This window comes from Oryctolagus cuniculus, chromosome 2 (assembly GCF_051225735.1).
Source record: "Oryctolagus cuniculus isolate XC-2025 breed Fujian yellow rabbit chromosome 2, ASM5122573v1, whole genome shotgun sequence".
Lineage (NCBI taxonomy): Eukaryota > Metazoa > Chordata > Mammalia > Lagomorpha > Leporidae > Oryctolagus > Oryctolagus cuniculus.
The window spans coordinates 17,268,782-17,293,797 of NC_142868.1; positions in this window are offsets into that span (position 1 = coordinate 17,268,782).

Sequence of the window (25,016 nt, forward strand, 5' to 3'; positions counted from 1 at the left end):
AATGTGAAGGAACTGTGGGCTTGGGTGTGGGGGCTTGTGATGGAATAGAATTTAGAGGCACCACAGGCAAAAGCCCTGGAGGTGAGGCAGGTGTGGCTGGAGTAGGAGCAGAGGGAGAGTAACTGGAAAAAGGGTCACAAAGGATTGGATCCCCCACAGTTTACACATTGAACTGAGTCTTTACACTCTTACAACCACTGTCTCCTCCACAGGTGCACGCTTCCTCTTAACAACTCTCCTCTTTAACATTTAGTTCATGTGCCACCTCCTCCCTCTCCTGCATGGTGTCAGTAGCAAGCTTCCGTCTTACTGACCATCTTTCTCTGATTCTATAGTGAGTCCCTCCAGACACCAGCCACAAATCTTTCACTCTGAAGATGATCACTAGCACTGGCTACATCTAAATTATACCATTTCCTACCTGACTTCTAAAGCTACCTTAGTTTGTCTATTTGGGTCCAGAAGTCTGAGTTGGAATCCCAGTTCCAACTGTCAACTAGCTGTGTATCCAAACTTAACCACTTTTTTTTTTCCAAAATGTATAAAACAGTAGTTCACTTTAAGAATACCTTTGTGAAAGATTGAATGAAGCAGCGTATGTGAAGGGTTTAGAAGGGTTCTTGGCACACACTTAGCTATCACCATTATAATCACCATCATATTTTGTCACGATGAGCTTAAAGAAAAAAAGTTATCACTGTGTTGAAAGACAGGCCTACCCTTCTTCATAGGATGAGAAGTAATATACAACTTCTGTACTCGCAAAATGGGCGGAATATGTTGCTACACCAACTCATCTCAAATCGCATCCAATGAATATTTGTCTATTTCCATCCTACTAAGTGTTCATCCCTGGACTAGTTGTAAAGAAAGCAACAGAATTATGTAAAGTGGACACTTTACTGGAGAAGTTTATAATATATTAAATTTCCAATGTTTGTTGGACCTTGGCTATGAAATTCATGATCTCTTTATGTGGATCCTTAGTCATTGCCAAATATCACAGGGAAAAAAATCCTCATTTTGCTGCCACTCTGAACTGCCCTGCTTGTGCGGTCTCCTTATTGGCTCTTCAGAAGTCCCAGTTACAAAGAAGAGACTCACAGTCCACCACAGGCTTTGCCACCCCGTGTTCCTCCTCCAAAGCAAGCCCTCAAAGGCAGACACACAAAGATATGCATCTTTTATGACTAACCCTAGACTGCTGTTCATGCAGCATGGATGGATACTGTTCTCCCAAAGAACCATATGAAAAAATTGGGTGCAGAAATAATAAACTCGATGTGCCAGTCATTAATCTCAGATTTTTATGATTATTCCAATTAATCTTTACAAAACACAATGAGGTAAGCACTGTTATTATCCCTATTTAATTAGAGAAGAAATTAAAGCTCAGAGCTGAACTGGTTTGCCAAGTTTACCACAGCACTCATCAGTATCCCTGGGACTTGAACCCAACATTCTGACTCGGGAGCCCTAATTACTACACTGCACCCTTGCCCTGCACTAGGATTTAGATGCTCTGCACTCTGACATTTCACAGCTTCATGTGCTCCAGAAAGTCATTGATCATTTCTGAGCTTTGGTTCCTCTCCTAATAAAAGGGGAATTTCTGCTTCACAAGGTTGTTATCAGGACCAAATGAAGAAAAGGAAGTGAAAGCTATATAAGAACCTCAGAATGTTGTCAAAGCACCCAGGATTATTTTTACTATTGTTCTAAGATGTTATCTTCTATTACCTTTACTGCCTGGTCTTTCCCATAAAGTCTCTTACATTTCAGCACAAGTCTTTGTTTCTCACCAGGACTTACACACTAGTAGTAAAGCTTCTAGTATTTAATATGTACTCAGGGCTTATTAGGCACCATGCACTGTGTTGGTAAACTCTACATCATTAAATCACTTCATATTAAGAAGAATCACTTTCTAAAAAGAGTTAACTTTACTCTGATTTTCAAATGAGGTTGATACCCAGAGAGGTTAAACAACTTGGGGGCAGCCAGGTGCGAAGAGTTGCTGCTCAGATGTGAATCTACATCCACCTGATTACAAAACTGGCTTTTTGAATTGTATCAGGATGGTTCTCAAATTTTGGCATGCATGAGAGTCACCTGACTGGTTGGCTTAAAAAACTGTGTTCCAGCCTCTACAGAGGGATCCACTGACTGTAGAGGAGAAATCTTAGAATCAAGTTTTAATCAATAGACTATTTTTAAAGCAGTTTTACAGTTTCAAAAATATTGAGAAGAAGCAACACAGAGTCCTCGTATACCCTCACTTCAGCACCCCTTCCCCTATGCCTAGTTTTCCTTATTATGAGCATTTTGCTTTCATGTGCTACATTTGTGCTTAGGGCAGTGCCTGTCACACAGCTATCTTGTTCTTGATGTTGACAATAATATTGTACTGACAAAGTAGTTCAACAAAATTCCTCTTAACAACTCTCCTTTTTTAACATTGAGTTCGTTATTTTTAACTAAAGTCCCCAGCTTACATGGGACTGGTGATGGTAGGAGAAGAGGAATATGGAGAGATTGCTCAGAGGAAAGGGCATGTGAGGACAAAGCTTCCATCTGTCTGCAAGTCAAGAAGGTCATTCTGCCCAGAAAGAGAACTCGACTGACACCTTGATCTTGGGCTTCTAGCCTCCAGAACCGTGAGAAACTCAAGTTCTGTTATTGAAGCCACACACGCTGTGATATTCTGTATGGAAGCCCAGGCAGAATAATACATGCTCTGACCCATACTTTTAGCAATCATTTCTCTACACCAGAGCTAAGATAGTGTGGTCTAGGATCCAAAGCACCTGCATCACCTGAGCGCTTCTCCAGAACTTTGAACCTGATGCCCCATCTCAGGCCTCCTGAATCAGCCTCTTCATTTTAAAACATCCTCAGGTGGTACCTGGAAGGCAGATGTAATTGGGAGAAACATTCATCAGCTGGGCACTCTGTTATGTTTGCTTGGGGCTCCCTTGGAGCCTTGCGGAGCTCACTGGGCACCAGAGGAGGCTGGTATTATAATTGCAATCAATTCTTTGCAATTTACCCCAGTGAGGCGAACCTGACTTGCTTCTGGGTCAAACCTTACTAAAATGCCTTGTTAGTTATCAAGGGGCTAATGTCCACCATGTTGGTCATCTGACTACGTCTGCAGAGGTCTTTGTGATTCCTAACCTGTCTGTATTTTACTAATCAAACAATGTTGTCTACTTTGAAATCCTCACATTAAACCCAATAAAGTGTCCCATGATGAGCCAGTAATGAGTAAACATTTTTGGGACAGCAAGGTTAAGTCTAATTTTGCTATAAGATTCTTATATTTAATCTCTTTTTTGATCTTTACAACTCCAAAAGGTCAGTCAGGTCAGATTTTATTATCCCCATTCTGCAGATGAAGAAGCTGAAGCCCTTGGAGATTAAATGACTTACTCAGATTCTCACAAAGCACACAGGACACAACCAGGTCACAAACGTTCATCATCTGACATCTCTCAGCACTTGTTTCTATTGCCCTGCCAAGTGTATATGAGTTGGAGTACTGCCAAATGAACTGTAATTCTGCTAGCACTAAAATGCAGATTTTAGTGCTTTGCAACTTCGTTTTGCAGGGTAAGTCCATATTATAAATGTAAAGTTATCTTACTTAGCTGAATTCTCCCTCATTGTGGACTTCAGGAAATCCACTGACTACATTCTCTGTGACAGGAGAGCTGATTAGGGGATTTGCTTCAGGATGGAGATTTAGTTAAACTAACCCAAGAACTCTGCCACCACTTAAAGTTGATATCATTAATGAAGCAAATGTGGAAAAAAGCTTTACCTACGTTCTATATCTCTAGATTCTATATTTGAACCACATGCTCTAATTGGTAGAAAAGTTCATTAATTTCTGAATCATTTTATAACTTCCATCCTTGTATTTTCTTTAATTCCTCTCTATACTGCATGAAGATTAAAAATAGGTCCTTGGAAAGAAGCCACTAGCTTATCCATGAACACTTAGAATGAACCTATCTAAAAAAATGACTTCGCTATAACTAAATGAATCTGCTTCTAGTGTTATTTTTAGCTAAAAGTTGGACATGGCTGAAAACAGGTCTAAATAATTTGTCTTCAAATATGTGATTCAAAGACATCAGATTCTTAAAAACAAAAAATATTTCTTATGCATGTATAGTCCAAAATACTATGTCATATTGCAATAGAGAAGTTACTTATATTTAAATTTGTCCATTATATTTGTACATTGGGGCAAATATGGTCAAATTATTTTAAATGTAATAATAAAACTAAAGTTCTTTACACAAATTAGAAATGTTACAGGGACACTAACAAACTACTTCTTCAGATTTAGGTTAAAAAATAATACTGTCATATTCTGAGCCTGGATAATCCAACTAGATTTGACAATCTGTCTGAATTGAATAGTCAAACTGCCATGCATACACTTGTCAAAACAGATAAAGAACTTCATGCTCAAGTTCAGGTGTTTGTTAACAACCTGTCAACAACTGAACAAAAGAGAGGAAAATGAAGACTGAGATCATCAAAATTCCAATGCCACTAGGTTTTCAAAAAGTCTGGAATTAGATTAATGGATGGTGTCAAACACAAAACCCTGTTGTGCTCGGAAGTGCTCAGAGAACAAGCATTTTTGGGCTTGGGAGAGTTTGGGTAAGTGCAGTAAAGAGGACATTCCTAATCGTTGGAGCAGATTGAGGTGTCAATCAGTATTCAGGAATAGTGGTTGTGGAGAGCACATTGTGAGCAGCTTACTGGGTAACAAACTTTTAAAAAAAATTCGTGTTTTTATTTTATTTATTTTAGAGACAGAGAGCTCCATTCACTAGTTTATTCTCCAAATTCGCTCAAGAGCCCAGCTAGGCCCAACCTAACTCAAGCCAGGAGCCAGGAACTCAGTATGAGATTTCCCGCATGGGTGGCAGTGTCCTAACTACCCGAGCCATGGTGTGCTGCCTCCTAAGGTGTGCATTAGCAGGAAGTTGGAATCAGGAACAGAGCTGAAACTCAAACACAGGCAGGCCACTTTGGCAAGTGGGCATCTCACACAGAGTCTTGACTAATAAGGCAAATGCCCACCCCCATAACTAGGTCTTCTGACAGGACAAGTCGTTTATATTTTATTTCCTTTATTGGATTTTGGTAAGTACTTAAGTTCATTCCACAGTAATTATAACAACTGTCAAAATCTTTTCTATTCATTCATATATAAGAGAAGTTTAGTAAAAAAAAATTTGTAAATTATTTGAAAGTTCATTTTGTTTGCCTTTAGGAACAGAATACCTAGATGAGAAAAACAGCATGACTACAAAAGTAGCAATAAGATTATACTGGGAAAATGTTGGTAGTAGACTAACTTCTATATTGTCAACTCAACTATTCTCAGTAGACAAAGACACTTCTCACAGGCAAGGAACTAGTATCAGGACCCTGCTTTACTGCAAGATACCACAGAAGCATGGTTTCCCACATGTGCAGACAGAGAAGAGTGCAAGATATTGGTGAGCAATACTACAGCCTTGTGAATTCCAATGTCTTCATATACATGTGGAAGCTATACTTATCAATGACATCTCAATCTTTAATCAGTCATTGCATGTGTCTCAAGCCAGACCCTGCATATGAAGGATTGCATAGATGAAAAGAATGAGTTCTTGCCTTAAGGAGCCAGCAGTCTAGTGCTGGATCCATGAAAGGAGGAAACCATCTGCAATCAGAAGAGTGAATGCATGCACAGCACTCACTGTGCAATTTGAATGTGTTAACCTTATCTAACATTCAGAGACCCATAAAGGTGTATATCAGTTGGTTTTGCCATACAAGGAACCTGAACCCAACTCAGTGATGTTGCATAACATTTATTCAGCTTCCAGTTCTATAGTCTGCCAATTTAAGCTTCACTCAGCTGGGCTCAATCATGCATCTGTGGTCAGTTGGCTGTGATAAAACCACCTCATATGTTCGGCAGGTGGTTGGGGTAATGGGGACAACCAGCCCTCATCTCCCTCATCAGCTGGCAGACTCTCCTATATTTCTTCATTTGATGTTGACTACTGAGTTCTTCAGAGCAGCAACAGACAGTTACCAACCCCAGACTTTTTGGTTTACTTGCAAATATAAATTACCAAGAGGCCAATGTACAACCAAGACAAAGTTTACTGGAGGCTTATGCTGTAAAACAAGGGAGGTAGCACATTGATAAGAGGCTCAGCTAATTGGTTCTCGAATGCTAGCTGATCTTTTATGGGGTTGGAGAAATGTGGTTTGATACAAATTACTTCAGCCTGCAACCAGCCCAGAGTTCTGACTCATATTCCTACTATGCAGCCCTTGGGTTTTCACCCAGCTCAGTGTTCTGCACAGGTGCTGTTAGGTATTTTGGCTTGAAAACTTTCAAAATGATTGTGTTAGGTGCTATTACCAACCCAGGAAGGTCACATATGAGCTACAATGGGTTATTCTTGGCATGCATGAAAGTTGGAGAAGTTTCTACCAGAGAATAGGGAGTCATTTGGGTGCTTCTTAGAAGAAGCATTTGGATGCTTCTTGCTAGAGGTTGGTTTGGAGCTAGAAATGGATACATAGTTAGGTTGGGAGGTGGCTATGTGTCAGGTCAGGAGGGACTTGATTTAGTGACTCTTGTCTCTATCCTATCTCATTCCTCCCTGATATTTCATCCTCCATATTCTTAAGCAGACTGGCCCAACGATCTCATCTTCCAAAGCTTCCTGTGAGGATGGACATTTGAACCATAAATCCTAAAGGCATAAAAGTCCTTGCTGTGTGTTCTAACGACCTATAGGAGCTTGACTCTTCTGAAGGAAGGATGAGTTAGAAGCATGGAGCCAAGGTCAATTTCACATGCAAACATTGAAACCTAGAAGATACAAATTTTACCAACAAGTAAAAGACAGGGACCAGAGATGTGTAATAATAGGATGTCAATCAGGAGTCCCATGGGAGGCTAAAAATCAAGGAAAACAGGGATGGCCTCTTTATTGGTTTTCCTAGTTATGGAGGATATACCTTTTATGTTGTCCAAATCTGTGAAGCCAACGAGTTGTTCACTGATTTAATATTCAACTTCCCACATGGTATCTTTCCATATCCAACAAGAAGAGTTAAACTGCGCAAAATCCAACTTGTTCATCAAGCACATAGTCCGGAGCTATGCAATTTTCTGAAACTGTGTTGGTCGTGGAATCCAGCAATGCTTCCGAGATTTTGAGAACTTGACTAGTATTGCACGGTACAATATCCAAAAATGTAAGTTTTCAACGTTCACTTTCAGCTGAACTCCACCTCACCAAGGGGTTGCTAACCCCCTTGCCAGCCCAATTCCAGCCAGAATTAGGTCAACAGCCTTCTTAGTCCTTCCCCTTTGAAGATAAGGGTGTTAGAGTAGGTGGCTTATGAATAGAAGTTTCCCAAGACTCCATCAACCCGACAGTACATCCTCCTGTATATTGAGAATGATGAAGGTACAGAAGGGCATTTGCTGAGCATGGGAAGTGTATGAGGCCTGCAATTTTGTATTTTGGGAACCTGTCACAAGGGAACCCACAAACAAACCATATTCCAGGCAGTGTGTACACTCCTGTAGAAGAGTTTAGGGCCTGTTTTAATTGTGAGTTGCCCTCCTGGGTGAGATTATAGGAGGGTGGTAACAGACTATCGTTATAACTAGGTCTCTTCCCAACAGGTACATTCTCAGCAAATTCAGGTGTACTGCAAAGTATTTCCCATAATTCCTCTGTCTTGTTTATTCATGATCATATCTTGCAGTCAGCAATCCAACACTTTCTCCATATGTTTCCTTAAATCACCTCTCAGTTTGGTTGGAGGAACATTGGGCTGGGCAAGCAGCTAGAGAAAAATATGTCATTTCATTTGTATCTGCTCACTGCCATGTGAAACAAGGGGTGAACAGAGACGTGCACCTTAGTTCCATCACCCCTAGGAGAAAGGTCTCATTGAAACAGATAATCAGTTCTAAGCACAAAAGCAAAATATTATGGACACTAAATTCAAAAGCATTGGAAATATCAAGAACAATGGCCACTAGTGTCTCTCTATAACTGAGGCTGCAGGAACAGGGTGTGGGGAGCAACTCAGACTAGACTAAGTTACTGGAATTAAGACTTATTCTATGCATCTGCTCTCCCACAATATGGCGCTGAGAAGGGAAACAGCTTCTACACAGCTGCCTCCAGTTCAACCAATAAACTGTAGGACCTGCTCCTGATTGGAGGAGAGCAGCGTACTCGGCGTGTGGGTAGCAGAGTTGGGATTGGTGGAAGAGGACTATAAAGGAGGAGAGAGGGAACATCTAAGAGGAACATCTATCTGAAGGAACACCTGTGCAGCCCCCGAGAGAGCCGGCCGGCGGTGTGCCGCTCCCCTGCGGAAGTGGGGAAAGTGGCCAGGGGGAACCGCCCTTCCACCAGCAGCAAACCCAGGGAGGGCCGAGCAGACGAAAGAACAGCGCAGGGTCCTGTGTCGTTCCTCCACGAAGAGGGGGAGCGACAACAGGGAAGTAAAATGACCAGCTGTCTTGATAGAGAATGATTATGACATATCCACAGTTAGTCAGGTTGTCTCCCTCAGCTATTATATGAGAAAAATTGACAAGGGAATTACTTTCCCAGGGGTTTCTCACAGCACTGGCCAGAAGGCTTAACTTACATGTCAAAGCTATGAGCATGTGGAACCAGCTAGTGCAGAAGGGGATGCCTCCCAGGGAGTGCCAGTTTAGACAGCTCAGTGTTAGAAAGGCTCAGTGTTGTGACATAGTGGTTTAAGCTGCCACCTGCAACACTGGCATCCCATATTTGTACTAGTTCTTATCATGCTGCACCACTCTAATCCAGCTTCCTGCTAATATGTCTGGGAAAACAGTGGATGATGGCCCAAGTGCCAGTCTCCTGTCTCCAGCCTGGCCCAGACCATGTTGTTACAGCCATTTGGGAGTTGAAACAACAGATGGAGAAGCTCTCTTTCTCTCTGACTCTCCCTCTTTTTCTATAATTCTTTCAAATAAATAAATATTTTAAAATTCCAAGATTTGGAAACTTGCACATGTGTAGCAGAAAATGAGTGTGGTGTTTGTAAGAGATGACGGAAAGATCCAGGTTGACACTAAAGAACACTGAGAACAGCCGGCATTGGGGTGTAGCAGGTAAAGCTGCCACCTGTGACAACAGCATCTCATATGGGCATTGGTGTATCCTGGCTGCTCTGCTTCTGATCTAACTCTCTGCTTATGACCTGGGAAGAACAGCAGAAAATAGTCCAAGTTCTTGGGCCCTTGTACCCATGTGGAAGACCTGCATGAAGCTCCAGGCTGCTGGCTTTGGCCTAGCCCAGCCCCCAGCTGTTGCAGCCATTTGTGGAGTAAACCAGTGTATGGAAGATCTCTATCTCCCCTCTCTTTCTGTAACTCTGCCTTTCAAATAAATAAAATAAATATTTAAAAAAAATACAAGGCAACGGAAAAAAACACACCAATGATCACTAGGAAGACAGCAGGAGGCTTATGCACCATGTTACTGATTGTTCCTTTCCTTGACAAGGTTTCCCAGGCCGGCTACTGGCTCACAGGGGCAGGTCCTGCCTCTGGAGGCACCTTTGGGCCTTTAGAGGGGCTTGCTTCAGTTGGCAGAAGTGAACTCACTTAGGGACCCCTTCAAGTTTCACTACAGTGTGGGTGGCCATGATCACTCAGACAGGCCCTCTCTATTGTTCTGTTAACTGATCTTCAGGGGCCTCTTTTTCCAAATTTTAAACAGAACCTGCCCTCCTGGTTGAATTTGGGTAGGAGAAGATGTCTTCATAAAGTACTCGCAAAAGATGGTTTCTTATCTTCCAAAATAGCTCTCTGGTCCTGTCCCAGACTGATTACACCAAACATGATCTGATTCAATTTGCTGTGTGTGAGAAGGTCAGTCTTAAAGGAGGATCTGATATAGGTCACTTCCAAAGAGCTGTTCTCAGCTTCCGGTGGGTGCAGTGTGGATTCTGCGTAGTGCTATGGGAAACTTTGGCCCGTGGTTTGTGGGTTTCTTGGAAGAACTTAGATATAGCTTCCTTAAGGTATGAGTCATTTATTCGACTTTTCTAGAGGACTTGGGCTTCTAGGAGGCCTGTAACTTTCAGTGTATACCTAGAGAGACTGAGAAGGTCTGGGAGACATTTGCTATAAACAAAGGACGATTATCACTCTGGAAGGATTTGAGAAGTCCAGAACAATGTCTTACCTTTTTTAAGAGGATTATACAATCATCTATAGCCTTCTCAGTGTGGGTGGGGAAGGCATCCATCTATCCCATGCAGATATCGATGAACACCAGGAGGTGCTTGAACCCTGATCTGGGGAGCATCTGTGTAAAATTCATCTTTTAGTCTCCTAAATATGTCCCTATGTGTTGAGTTTGAGTTGATTTTATCAACAAAGGTAACATAGAGTGGTCTTGGGAATTCTTACAGGCACAAATTTAACAAAAGTCATTTCCTAATTTATGGTCTTTCTAAGCCCTTTGCCTATAAAGACTCCATGGACTGATTTCCATAGGGTATCTCTCCCATGATTTAATGAGCTTCTGTTGGTCCACCCCAGAGATAAGAACCGCAAAGCTTTTGATAAACCAGCTGGTTTCCTCCTCCCCATGTCCCAACCTTTTAACCTCATTGCAATCTTGTTGGGAGCTTGGAAGGATAAATCTTTAAAACTAACACCTTGCCAGGCTCCTGAGATTAGACCTTCAATTCAGTAGCTTTATCTCTCTGTTGTTTTCGGACTCTCAATGGACCCACTCATTTGGTGGTCCTTGTTGATGAAGCTGAACTGCCTCTAAAAGAAGCAAGATTATGTCTTTGTGTTTTATCAGTGAGATTTTGGCTGTTAATAGTCCCCTTCCCTTCCAAATAGCAACATGAATTTCATATCTTGGATCAGTGTTAACGGTTTCTTTCTTTTTTTTTTTTTTTTTACCTTTTCCCAGTTGGAAGACATAAATCAAGGCAATCAGTTCTGCCTTTTGGGTAAAGTTTCAAATGGAAGCCCCCCCATACCTCTTGGATATCAGTTAAACCCATCACAACATAGCCTGCCCTCTGGCTTCCTCCCTCTGTAAAATTGCTATCACTGGCACACCGCTCAGAATCCAGGTTCTCGGGGGCTCAAACCTGAGGCCAAGCCTGCTGGAGTAGGCTTCTTCTATAGTATCAACACGCATGCATATCCAGAAAGGGGATGGCCAGGTTTAGAGTATGACCTTTAAAGTAATCCTGAGGGTATCTAGTGGAAGAGCTTGGCTTTTAATTTTCATTCTGGTGGCCAGTGGTGTCCTTTGACCTGTAACATTTTCTGCATCTGGTGAGATGTTTGTTCCTCTCTGAGTTGTCCCAGTGCTAATTTAGAGGGCTTGCTGACCAATAAGGCAGTGAAAGTTACTGCTCTTAGGCAACTGGACTATCACTGAGCCACAGGGTCTAACTGATTTGATAAGTAGGCCACCAGTTTCTGGATAGGCCCTCACCTTTAGTCAGAGCTTCTAAGGTGATTCCCAACCTTTCATAGTCATAAAGAGTGAATGGTTTGTCTAAATTTGGAGTCCGAGAGCCAGGGCCTTGTCCAAAACTGTCTTTAGGATCTCAAAGCTCCCCTGGCATTCTGGGTTTCAGTACAGAGCTTCTCTTTGTTCACCTTCTGGAGCCTGATACAGGAGTTTTGCTGCTAACCCAGATTTGGGATCCAGACGCAGCAGAAACCACCATCCTTAGAAATCCATGCAGATGTTTATTCTTTTAGGGGAGTTGTAGGGCAATAATTTTTTTTTTTCATCTCATCTGCTAGGGCATGAGACCCCCATGGTCAAAATAAAATCAGGCATTTGGCTGGTTGTAAAGAAATCTGGGCTTTTGAGAGGCTGAGGGCTTCAGCCACAAAATTCCAGGATTGTATAGTACTGTAAATGGAATTTCACTGACAGGAATTGGTGATCAGCAAATCATCTCCATGTTGTAATAGGGTATGTTTTTAGGGTGAGAATAGGTGAAGGATAACTCTGAAACCTTAAAGGAGCACAGCCCAGATGTATTGTATGGCTTCTGACTATTTGGTTTTCTCCACTCAAAGGCAAAAAGATATTGGGACTCTGGGTGAAGGGAAATTAAAAAAAAAAAAGTATTCTTTAAGGCTAGTCCTAGTCAGTACAGTATTGGGTCTTTCCATATACATGAGTGGACACAGTATATGAGTTTCAGACCATGGAGTAGCTGGGGATAACTGCCTGGAAGGCCTATGTAAGTCAGTACTCCCTGTCTGGCTTCTTGAGTGTTGCAGAGAGAATGACACAGTTTAATCAACCCATGCTTCAAGAACTGTAGCGGGGTTGGAATCCTTTTAAAGTCTCTAGTTTGATGGGGTCCAGTCTCTTCCATGGATGTCCTACCCCTGGCATTAAAATTACTTCTACTGACAGATGCTAGAGGCTAGCTATGGGAATGAAGTGTCCATGTAAATGTGTCTATCTGATTTTTAATATTTCCAAGAAATGGCAATCTCTAGTGAGGATAAATTTACTGACACATGGATACCCTGGTCGGGGCTCATGTTACTTGTACCTGGTCCCCTTTGAGGGTGACAGTGGCTCAGAGTTGCTTAACAAATCTGTACCCAGAAGTTGGGTAGGGGATTCAGAACATAAAAATAAGTGAGTTACAGAATTAGAAACATCTCACAGGCAAATAGGAAATAAAACTGTCTTGTCTTACATTGACGATTAATCCTTATAACCTTGTACTCATGGTTTAAGAGGGGGCTAGCAAGATCCGTCATGACAGAGTTTATGGATCCAATGTCCATAGAAATTCAGTTCCTCTACCTGCCACTTCTAGAATGATCCCAGTCTCTGCTGGAGTGGTGGTGATGGATTGTGCTGAAATCAGAACCAAGCAGGTGCCTTGGCCCTGTCAGTCAGTGAGTGCCTGCCTCCCTTATGAAAGGCTGTCAGGGAGGGGTCTATGGCCAGGGCTGTCCAGTCTCATTTATCCAGAGTTGCCAGGGTTCTCCCTCACTGAGTGACCCTCTCCTGCAACAACCATACCACAATAGGCGCACTTCTTGCATTCAAGGCTAGCGGGCTCTCCCTCTGGTTGTCTAATCCCTTGGATTTGGGGGTTCCTCCTAAAAAGACTAATCATTTAAAGCATCCAAAGCCACACATTTCCTGAGGCCAGTGGTATGGCATAGCAGGTAAAGTTGCCTCTTAGGATACCAGCATCCCATATGGGCATGGATTTGTGTCCCAGCTGCTCCACTTCTGATCCAGCTCCTGCTAATGGCGTGGGAAAAGCACAGAAGACGGCCCAAGTGCTTGGGACCCTGCCACCCAAATGTGGGAGAACTGTAAGAAGTTCTTGGTTCCTGGCTTTGGCCTGACCTAGCCCTGGCCATTGTGGCCATCTGAGGAATGAACCAGCAAATGAAGAAGGATTTCTCCCTCTGCAACTCTGCCTTTTGAATAAATAAGTAAATCTTTTTAAAAAAAAATATGCACATTTGCAGCCAATTTTATGTCTTTGTCTACCTTTTTTGCCCTATCTCTGTAATAGTTGAAGGCTTCCTCTGCCAAGATTGACAATGGGGTATGAGGTCTTGCCTCTAGTTTTTGTGAGTTTCTCCTAATGTGCAGGACTGACTAAGAAAATGCATAGCAAGTAAATTTGACCCTCAGTGGATAAAGATCTTAGTTGATGTATTTCCTAAAGACCTCAGTTAACTGACCAAAAAAAAAAAAAAAGACATTGTGGTTCTCTTCCTTTTCCTGAATTATTGCTTTAACTTTGTCATAATTAACAGACTTTCCCACGCACTTTCATTCTCTCCTTGTTCCTCATTGGTTTAAAGCTGGCACTGGATACATATATCTAGAAATGGTTATTTACCATATTTGGGAGGCTTGATTTATTGAGCCTTGTTTCTATCCCATCTCAACAATCAGTACATTGTCCAACATTTTCCAAGCCTGTGCATGGGGCAAATTTACTTCTTTCCCATGTGCGTGAGCAGGTCTCAAGATCTTCCTAGATCCAGGGAAGAAAGAAAGAGCCTAACTTTGATGGGGAAAATTAGAAAGTGATATTGCAAAAAAGAGTGCTATGGTCTGAATATTTGTGTCCCCCCAAAATTTACATGCTGAAATTCTAACTCTCAAGAAGAGGTTATTAAGAGGTAGTGCTGTCCTTACTCCAGGGATTGGTTTTGGATCCTTGATCAAATATGAGTTGGCTGTAGATGTTTGGATTGATTTCTGGTGTTTCTATTCTGTCCATTGGTCTATCCATCTGTTTCTGTACCAGTACCATGCTGTTTTGATTACAACTGCCCTGTAGTATGTCCTGAAATCTGGTATTGTGATGCCTCCAGCTTTGTTTTTGTTGTACAAGATTGCTTTAGCTATTCGAGGTCTCCTGTGTCTCCATACGAATTTCAGCATCATTTTTTCCAGATCTGAGAAGAAGGTCTTCGGTATCTTGATTGGTATTGCATTCAATCTATAAATTGCTTTTGGGAGAATGGACATTTTGATGATAATGATTCTTCCAATCCATGAGCATGGAACAATTTTCCATTTCTTGGTATCCTCTTCTATTTCTTTCTTTAAGGTTTTGTAATTTTCATCGTAGAGATCTTGAATGTCCTTGGTTAAGTTTATTCCAAGGTATTTGATTGTTTTTGTAGCTATTGTGAATGGGATTGATCTTAGAAGTTCTTCCTCAGCTGTGGCATTGCCTGTGTATACAAAGGCTGTTGATTTTTTTTATTTTATTGTTCTACTTAATACTTTTGGTTGAATACTGTAATCAATACACAATTATTCTTATGTGTTGAAACTTAACTGCAAAGTGATCGCTGTTAAATATAAAAGTGGGAATAAGAGAGGGAAGAGATGTGCAATTCGGGACATATTCAAGCTGACTTACCTCAAATGGTAGAGTTAGAAACATACCAGGGGATTCCAATTCAATCCCATCAAGGTGGCATGTACCAATGCCATCTAACTAGTCCTAGTGATCAATTTCTGTTCACAATTGATCATAATGATAGGACTAAGAACCAAAGGGATCACATAAACAAGAATAGCGTCTGCAAATACTAGCTGATAGAATCAAAAAGGGAGAGAATGATCCAACATGGGAATTGAGATACACAGCAGACCCCTAGAATGGCAGATGTCCTAAACAGCACTCTGGCCTCAGAATCAGCCCTTAAGGCATGCAGATCTGGCTGAAAAGCCCATGAGAGTATTTCAAGCATGGAAAGCCAAGACACTCTGGGAAAAAAAAAAAAAAAAAAACCCACTAAATGAAAGATCTCCGCGAGTGAGATCCCGGTGGAAAGAATGGGTCATCAATGAAGGAGGTACCTTTCTCTGAAGGGAGGAGACAACTTCCACTTTGAACATGGCCTTGTCTAAATATGATCAGAGTCGGTGAACTCAGGGGGCTTCCATAGCCTTGGCAGCTCATGACAAGAGCCTAGGGTGATTACTGAGGCCATAAACAAGAGTGTCAACTTGTTAAGTCAACAACAGGAGTCACTGTGCACTTACTCCTCATGTAGGATCTTTGTCCTTAGTGTGCTGTCCATTGAGATTTAATGCTATAACTAGTACTCAAACAGTATTTTTCACTTTATGTTTCTGTGTGGGAGCGAACTGTTGAAATCTTTACTTAATGTATGCTAAACTGATCTTGTGTATATAAAGAGAATTGAAAATGAATCTTGATGTGAATGGAAGGGGAGAGGGAGTGGGAAAGGGGAGGGTTGCAGGTGGGAGGGAAGTTATGGGGGTGGGGGGAGACATTGTAATCCATAAGCTGTACTTTGGAAATCTATATTCATTAAATAAAAGTTAAAAATAAAAAAAAAATGAAATGGACACTAAAAAAAAAGAGGTAGTGCTTTGGGGAAGTGACTGGGTCACGGGGCACAGTACTCCTGAATGAGATTAGGGCTTTGATGAAAGACTCCATAGAGCTAGGTCATCTTTCCTATCACATAAGGACACAGCAAAAAGGCATCACCTACAATCGATCACCAGACACCAAACCTGGCAGCACTTTGATCTTGGAATTTTCAAGTTCAAGAACTGTGAGAAATTGGGTTCTATTGTTTACAACTAGTTAGTTTATAACACTTTGGTAAGCATCCTTAATAGTTAGAGATGGGATGACTATAGGGAAGGGGATAATTTGCGATGAGTTTCTCAATCTACGCCAGGAAGATACTATTAAAATCTCTGTGAAGCACAGGTTAAAAGTCTGTCCCAAACTGATGGAGCCGGTAAAGCACAGAGCCAGGGTTCAAACCAGCCAGTCTGGCTCCATGGTCAGTAAGCTTTTCCTCTATATTAGCAATGGCACAAAGGGCTGATCCGTGTGCTGCAGAAATGCTTTCAAAGAGCCGCAAACTCAATCTTGCACATCAAGGAAGTTTTCATAGATAAACAAGTGTCTGTTCCAAATCCTAATGGACAAGGAGGAAAAGACACAGATGCTGCCTGTTAAAGACATCACATATCTAAAATATTAAGGATTGGGCACGTTGATGGTGCTTCCAGAGAATTGCAAGTAATTCTGTGGCCTGGAGCATTGAGAGTCACATTCTATGACAGGAAAGGTGAATTTTGGTTAAGAGATGAACTCCTTTTAAAACTGAACTATGGTTTTGAGATTTAATCAGAAATGTTAGCAATCCAGTGAAAAGTTTCAATCCAAGGTTTAAAACATCAGATTCTGGTTTTATAATTTTTACCCTGGCAGCCATGAAGAGAAATAGAGTCACCTAGGATTGCAAGTAGAGGGCATTATTTTTGGGGGTTTTGTAGTGACTACAAAGTAAAATTGTCTGAATTGATATAGAGGCATTGGGGATAAAAAGAAGATACTCTGGAAAATGCTTGGAACACAGGACATAATGACTAGAAAAGGTAGTGAAGGAGGAGTAAAGATGATTGGGTTCTGGCTTAAAGGTTGCTTGGCTAGGGTCCCATGGAGGTCATGGGATAAAGGTATTTCAGAGGAGGAAATGATGTCCTCTCATTTGTATGTAGTAATGAATATATTTAGCAGTGTGATGGAATGGAAAGACTGGATTGGAGAAAGTGATTTTAAAAAGTCACCAGTCTATAGAAATATGTTCCAGGAAGAATATCTGGAATAATATAGTAATGCACTTATTAGGCATTTGTTTTATACTGGGAAAAGTTATAAAGCACTAGACACAATTTATCTAGTTTAATTGCAGCAACAATCCCATGAAGGAATATTATAATTATATCTATTTCAACAATGAGGAAATCAAAGCATGTCGTTATAGGTAGGGGAACGAGCATTCCATCCTGGTCAATCTTGTTTGATAGCCCATGCAGCACATTATGAAGTTAAACTGCTCTTTTGCGTAGAATAAGGGAGGATTCTTGGGGCCAGAACTGTGGCTTAGTGGATAAAGTTGCCACCTGCAGTGCTGGCATCCCATATGGGCAATGGTTCAAGTCCTGGCTGGTCTACTTCCAATCCAGCTCCCTGCTAATGCAGCTGGGAAAGTAGCAGAAGATGGCCCAAGTGCTTGGGCCCCTGCATCCAAGTAGGAGACCTGGATGAAGCTCCTGGTTTGTGGTTTCAGCTTGACCCATCCCATTTGGGGAGTGAACCACCAGATGAAAGACCTCTCTTTCTCTCTCTGTCTCCCCTTCCAACTCCCCATGTCAGCCTCAGCCTCTCCCTCTCTGTAACTATGACTTTTAAATAACTAAATAAATCTTAAAAAAATAATGGGAGATTCCAGTGCAGAACAATGTACAATAGAGATGCAAACTTGGATTTACAAGGAAAAGGAGGTGGTGCAAAAGTCAAATCCTGAAACATGTAGATTATTGGTAAAAGCAGAGTTGTGTTTTGGTGAATTATTTCAGAAAAAATGTTATAATCATTATGTACAAAAACAAAAAGCTCATAACTAAAGATAGTGCAAAATTATATCAACTGATAATACACTAAGTTGGAAATTTCCCAAATAACCATAGCATGGTGGTGGAGGGAGGACTTTCCTACCCATCCTACCATACTCGTCATTTCTCTTCTGTAAGACCATCATGTTAGTCTGGCCTGTGAAGAACTGTGATGGAGCACAGGATTGTAGGCAATGTTCCCATGAACCTTATCAGAATTCTGACTAGCTGTGTGCCATGGAAACCAAGAAGAGAGAATTTTCCAAGGATGCAGAGGCTGCATTAACAAGAAGTAACAAGATGTCAAGTACAGGAAGGCCTGAAATAACTTAATGATTACAGTTAGGAGGCAGGAGCCCATTAATGACCTTCTCATAAGAACAATAAGAAACTCATAGTTCATATACTTAAGATTGCTCCTTGAAAACCAATAATGGTTCTGGTGTTGTGGTGTAGCTGGTAAGGTCAACACCTGTGATGCTGACATCACATGTGGGCACCATTTTGTGTCCTGGATACCCCATTTCTGATCCTGCTCCATACTGGGATGGCCTGGAAAAGCAGCAGAGGATGGCCCAGGTCCTTGGGTCCCTGTCACCCATGTGTGAGACACAGATAAAGCTTCTGGCTTTGACTTGGCCCAGCCCTGGCCACTGCAGCCACTTGCAGAGTAAACCAGCTGGTGGTATCTCTCCCTCTCTTTTTCTCTCTCAGACTTTCTCTGTCAACTCTGACTTTCCAACACATAAATAAATCTTTTTAAAAAAAGGAAAGAAAACTAATACCACTCTGTTTTTCAGGCTATATTTTTGCATCATTGGTATCTCCAGCTAATAATAAGAGCTACTGTTTCTGGATACCTTTCATATGCCAAGTTCTGTAATTGGCACTTTTATTATGCCAAACGTCTACCAACATGGTAGCATATGTCCACGTATTTGACAAGTGAAGATACCCAGGTTTAGCGCAGTGAGGCCATGAGTCTGATCATTGATAAGTCAACATGTAGAAGCAGAACTCACCAGGTTCAAAGACTTTGCTTAGTTTTCACCAAGTTGTGTAGTCTCCCTTGCTTTTCTCCCTTGCCAAAAGTATGCAGAAATGTCATAAATTGTATTTGCTGATTCCTGGACTTCATTTTAATCAGGTGTCCCAACTTCATCTCCCTTCATAATTTGCTATTCCTAAAGCTCACACAAGCAAGTTTCCTTTGGCTTTGCTATGAAAAGCTTAAAAAGTAATGAAAAGGTTAAAACCTTAAGACAGGATAAGGAAAAACCAACAAAGGGCATGGGTCTTGCTCTTTCTTTACAGAATGGGAAGCTTGAGTGGAGGGTGGGCCATGCTTCTTGCTGTAGTTACCATGCCAATGCCAATGCCCTGAAGCTGGCATTGTATGACAAGGCCAATTTAACTGTCCAAACCCAGCCTCTCATCTGAAATTATTCAGAGTGGGAAGATCATTGACCCAGCTAAGTCAGAGACTAAACAAATCCCCCAGAGAAGAATTCAGAAGTATATGTTGGCAAATGGAGTCTGGAGTTTCGCCTGACCTGAAGTTCCCTTTTATTTGACCTCAACACCTTTGTATCAGATTCCCTTGCCTTCTACTTTGGATGTTTTGGTGTTATGTCTATTATGTATATGGTGGGATTCTATTATGAGTAAGAGATATCCTATAACATGGTGTACTTCTCTTTGGTCAATTGAGTTCATTATATGATGTAGACATAGCAAGCAATATATGAAAATATATAATATGTTTCCTTCTAATATTCAGAGATAAGATTAAAACCAGCATTTGCCAAATGCTTATGTAGCAGACACTTTAAGAAACATATATGTATTACATATTATATCCCACTTATTAATTATAATTGTGAGGAAGTTGCTACCAAATTCCCACTCTTCACACAGAAAAGCAGGCAAACACAGAGGAAGTATCTTATCAATGCAAGTAACCCCACTGGGCACAGTGTTGTCTGGAAATACCAGAGAAATAGATAAACAGAAATAAGTCCAACAAGAAAGTTCAAAAATAAATCAAAGTGAGGCTAAAAGTATATCAAGGGGTGAAGAAAGAAAGAAAGAAAGACCTAAAAACAAGCCTGCACTGTGTAGCAAAGAAAACCAGCAACGAGGAAAACAGCACTGGCTCTAGAGCTAGATTTCAGCTATTGCATTTTCCAGTTATTTTGTACAACTGTAAGGTGATATTTAGTTTATTTAAAATTTTTTATTGGAGAAAGAGAGAAAGAGAGAGATGGACAGACAGAAGTCTTCTAATCGCTGGTTCACTCCCAAATGACTGTAACAGCTATTATTCTGTCAGACCAAAGCCCAAAGCCAGGAACTCCATCCATGTGACACGGGTCACCAGGATAGAAGTATCTGAGCCATCATCTGCCTCATAGGTTGCACATTAGCAGGAGATTGGACCAAAATCTGAGTAGCTAGAACTCAAACTAGGCACTCAGATATGGGATGTCAGTGTCCTAAGCGGCAACTTAACCATTGAACCAAACACCCGTGTCAGCTTCTTTAACCACTAATTTTTATCATCTGTAAAATGGGACCAGAAAATCTCTGTCGAGATGACATGATAATTAATTGTGATGATGTGTGAAAAAGCCCTTAGCAATTTTCCCATTATCATATATCAGTTCTTAGAACAATTCCACATGATACTCTGCCCAATGAATTAAAGCAGGTATAATCAAAATAATGATGATAATGAGATAATCAGTGATGATAGGTGAGCATGAGAATGGTATTTTTTAACTGATATAAATCTAGCTGATGGAATATCATTGTGGATCAATGACTAAGCAGATGGTATACTCATTACAATAAACCTTCCATATATACAGGTTCTGCATTCTATCAGCCAACCGTGTATCAAAAAACATTTAGAGAAAAAACACATCTGTGCTGAACTTGTGCAATTTGTTTTTCTTCACATTGTTCCCCAAACAACACAGTATAACAACTACATAATAGCCCTTCAATGTATCAAGTTCCATAAGTAATCTAGAAATGATTTAAAATGCATACACAGGGGGACAGTGTGAGGGATGTACACATTTGAAGATCTTAATATAAAAGAGGGTGTTCTGGGCCCAATTCCCAAGGATACTGAGGAAGAACTGTATTGTTTTTGGCAATCAGACAGCAATGGTTTTGGAAATCCATGTAAACCATTCTTGGATTTAAAATTTATTTTCTGACAATGAATGTGGTGCACAAAATTATATGAGAAACGAAAAGTAGGATGTTAGCTTTCGAGCAGGTAAAGTCATTATATGAATTCAAAGTTCCTGATTGCACACTCTAATGATTACAGATGCACCCTACCCTTCATTCCGTTTCTATTTTTCTCAAAGTACTTTGTTTCTTTCCTATAAGGATTTACCACAAATGTTAAATACAAGTACATATCTCTTATACATTTGATTGTTTAATAGGCAGCTCCCAACACACACACAAAGTGTAGTCTCCAAGAGGAATGGAATCCCATTGTTTGACAATGGATCTACAATACCAGGCTCAGTGTTTAGCACAGAGCAGGCATTCAATAAAAATGTTGAGTTATTGTTTCTACTACACCACAAGGTACAGCAAATGCATAGACAGGAATACACCACTGTTTTCACATAGTGAAATTTGAACATTCTGTAAGCTTTACCTGGAGCGTCATGGAGGCTCAACTGTGCAGAGCAGCAGACAGGGGAAGGGGAGTGCTGACCTCCTGGAGCTATCTGGGGAAGGAAAAGATGCCTAAACAGAGGTGTTCAGACCCCAGTGATCCAGCTGAGGCCTGTTCAGTACAACCTTAAGTGTTTGTCCCTCTTCTCTGCAACTTATTAGGTCTCAGTGCTCCTTGTAGTCTGGCTGTTGTCATGGGAATCAGACTCCTCCCTCTTGAGGTTACTGCCCAGACGGCTGGCAGAAGTTTGGATGCCAATTGCAAAGTTCCATACTCAAAAGACCCAGATGGAAGAATGTCAAGGACCCTAGGTAAGTTCAGAGGGTGAAAACTATGATCCAATCTGGCCTGGACTTCTTTAGCAAGGCTTCTGCCACCTGTCTCCTTGGTTCACCTGATACTTGCCAGAAGGCACTATTGCTTTCTAACAACTTCCATCACTAAAATACTCCCCCTAAAACCACTTCCTCCCCTGTTCTAGCCAGAGTAACTATATCTTGTATCTCTCCCCCTAGTATCGTCTTGTCTACAGCAAGAAATCTGTTGTATAGTTAAGAAGATTCTAATCACATAGGGCCCGAATTATTATCAGCAACCAGAAAGTTAGATTTCTATTCCTCATTAAAAGGCAAGATTTTATTTTCTGAGGCACAACTGTGCTGTCAGCATGCTCTGAAATTGGAATATAATGAAACTGTCATCATCATACATTGGGGAAATTCAGTACTCCCACTCTCACCCCAGTAAGTCAAATGACTCTTTAAGACACAACAAGGAAAATGCCACCAATTCTTATACACTCCCCCATTTTCCCTTCTATCTTTGGGAAGATGGAGTGATAGGTCTATCACCAAAATATATAAAACAACAAGATACACTCAGGGCTGCAGGTACATTATAAAGGATTTCTGGTGGGAAGGCTTGTCTCAGCAATACTTGGGAAAAAAGAGAGAGAATATACTCTTTGCCTGGTGTTGCATATAAATCCACTCCATAGCTCCTTACCAGTTTGTCAAGTGCTAACTCAAGACCCACCTTCCTGTGGCTCATCAGGTACTCTCATGTACATTTTCCTTTTTGGTAAAGATTTATTTATTTATTTGAAGTCAGAGTTACAGAAAAAGAAGGAGATACACACACACACACACACACACACAAAGAGAGAGAGAGAGAGAGAGAGAGAGAGAGAGAGAGAGAATCACCTGCTAGCTCACTTCACAAGTTGCCACACAGCCAGGGCTGGGCCAGGCTCAAGCCAGGAACTTCATCCGGGTCTCCTACATGGATGACAGGGGCCCAAGCACTTGGAGATTTTCTGCTGTTTTTTTCTAGGCCATCAGCAGGTAGCTGGATCGGAAGTGAGGCAGCCAGGTCTCAAACCAGCACCATTTGGGATGCCAGCATCACAGGCAGTGGCCTCACCCACCATGCCACAATGTACATTTTCTAGCACTGCTCTTGGAAACCAGAGCTGAAGCTCTGTCTTGTGAAACACAAGTTTGCCTGCCACGTTCTATTTTTTTTTTTTCTTCATCACCTGTCCTGTCCTGACGTTATGTGGGACTGGTGGATAAGTTCCTCTGATTTATGACAACTAGTTTTATTTTTTCCCAATTCTTCTTTTTAATCAATACATTTTATCCCACAGGAGGCACCATGGCATAGTGAATTGGGGAGATGGAGCCATACTTTCTGTGTTCCCTTCCACAGCACAGTATAGTTATGCCATTTTGGCAAATTTGTGATTCTTGTTTTGCTTCAATTGTCTCATCTGTCACATAGGGTAATAAAACAATTTGTTTCAGTTCTTACACAATTGAATGAGTTAGTGTTCATAAGGCACTTACAATATTACTTGTCATATAGTAAGTACTATATAACTGTTTTCAATAAATAAATTCCTGTAATGTGCTACATAGTATCAAACATCAGCAGGATCCCAGGAAAAGTGACAACTAGCTTGAAAGCCTAGAAAATATCATCAAAAGTCAAATAGGACACAAGGAGTTATCAATCTACATGACAAAATTTTGAGAGATCAAAACCTGGTTAGACCTTCAAGATAGCAGTATGAAACATTTGTAATTTTGTATAACATTATGATATTTTCAAAAGCTCATGGAAAATAAAATTTAAAAATGTAGGGGACAGTCTGACCTACTGGTTAAGATGCCAGTTAAAATGCCTGAGTCCCATATCGGAGTGACTGGGTACAATATCTGTTTCTAGCTCCTGATTATATCTTCCCAATACAGGAGGAAGTGATAATGAATCAAGTAACTGGGTTCCTACCATTCATGTGGGAGACTCAGATGAAGTTCCCTAGTCCAACCATGACCACTGAGGGCATTTGGATATGAACCAGAAGATAGGAAACACACACTCTCTCTCTCCCTCTCCCTCTGTCTCTCTCTCACTCTCTGCCTCCCTCCTCCCTCCATGCCATACAAATAAAATTAAACATGCATGATTGGCCGGCGCCGCGGCTCACTAGGCTAATCCTCCGCCTAGCGGCGCCGGCACACCGGGTTCTAGTCCCGGTCCGGGCGCCGGATTCTGTCCCAGTTGCCCCTCTTCCAAGCCAGCCCTCTGCTGTGGCCAGGGAGTGCAGTGGAGGATGGCCCAGGTGCTTGGGCCCTGCACCCCATGGGAGACCAGGAAAAGCACCTGGCTCCTGGCTCCTGCCATAGGATCAGCGCGGTGCGCCGGCCACAGCGCGCCGGCCGCGGCGGCCATTGGAGGGTGAACCAACGGCAAAGGAAGACCTTTCTCTCTGTCTCTCTCTCTCACTGTCCACTCTGCCTGTCAAAAAAAAAAAAAAAATGCATGATTTTCTCACAACATATATTTTCATGAACATTTTGTAGATAGATAGATAGATAGGGCATTAAAGCAGCTGCTTTCATTAGCGTTCATTTGCCCTGACATGTCTACTATATGTACTTTTAATTTTTCTCACAATGCTGTTTTGCTTCCCAGAAGTGTATTTATTTGTAATTAAGAAATTATAAGAAACTTTACAGATCAATAAATAAAATTAAAAAACCAAAGACAAGCAAATAGGAATGAAGAGTTCAAAAGTGAGCCCTGGAAGGCTGTCTCTTGCCTTATGTCAGTTCACATCTATTGAATGAGAGCCTTCTCTGGGTTTTTGATAAAAATACAAGTGCAGGCTGCTACAGAAATGATATTCCTAATTTCCTCATACACAGAAGTTGATTAAAAATGATAAGCAAAAACAAAGGTTCCATTTGGAATATTGCTTCAAACCA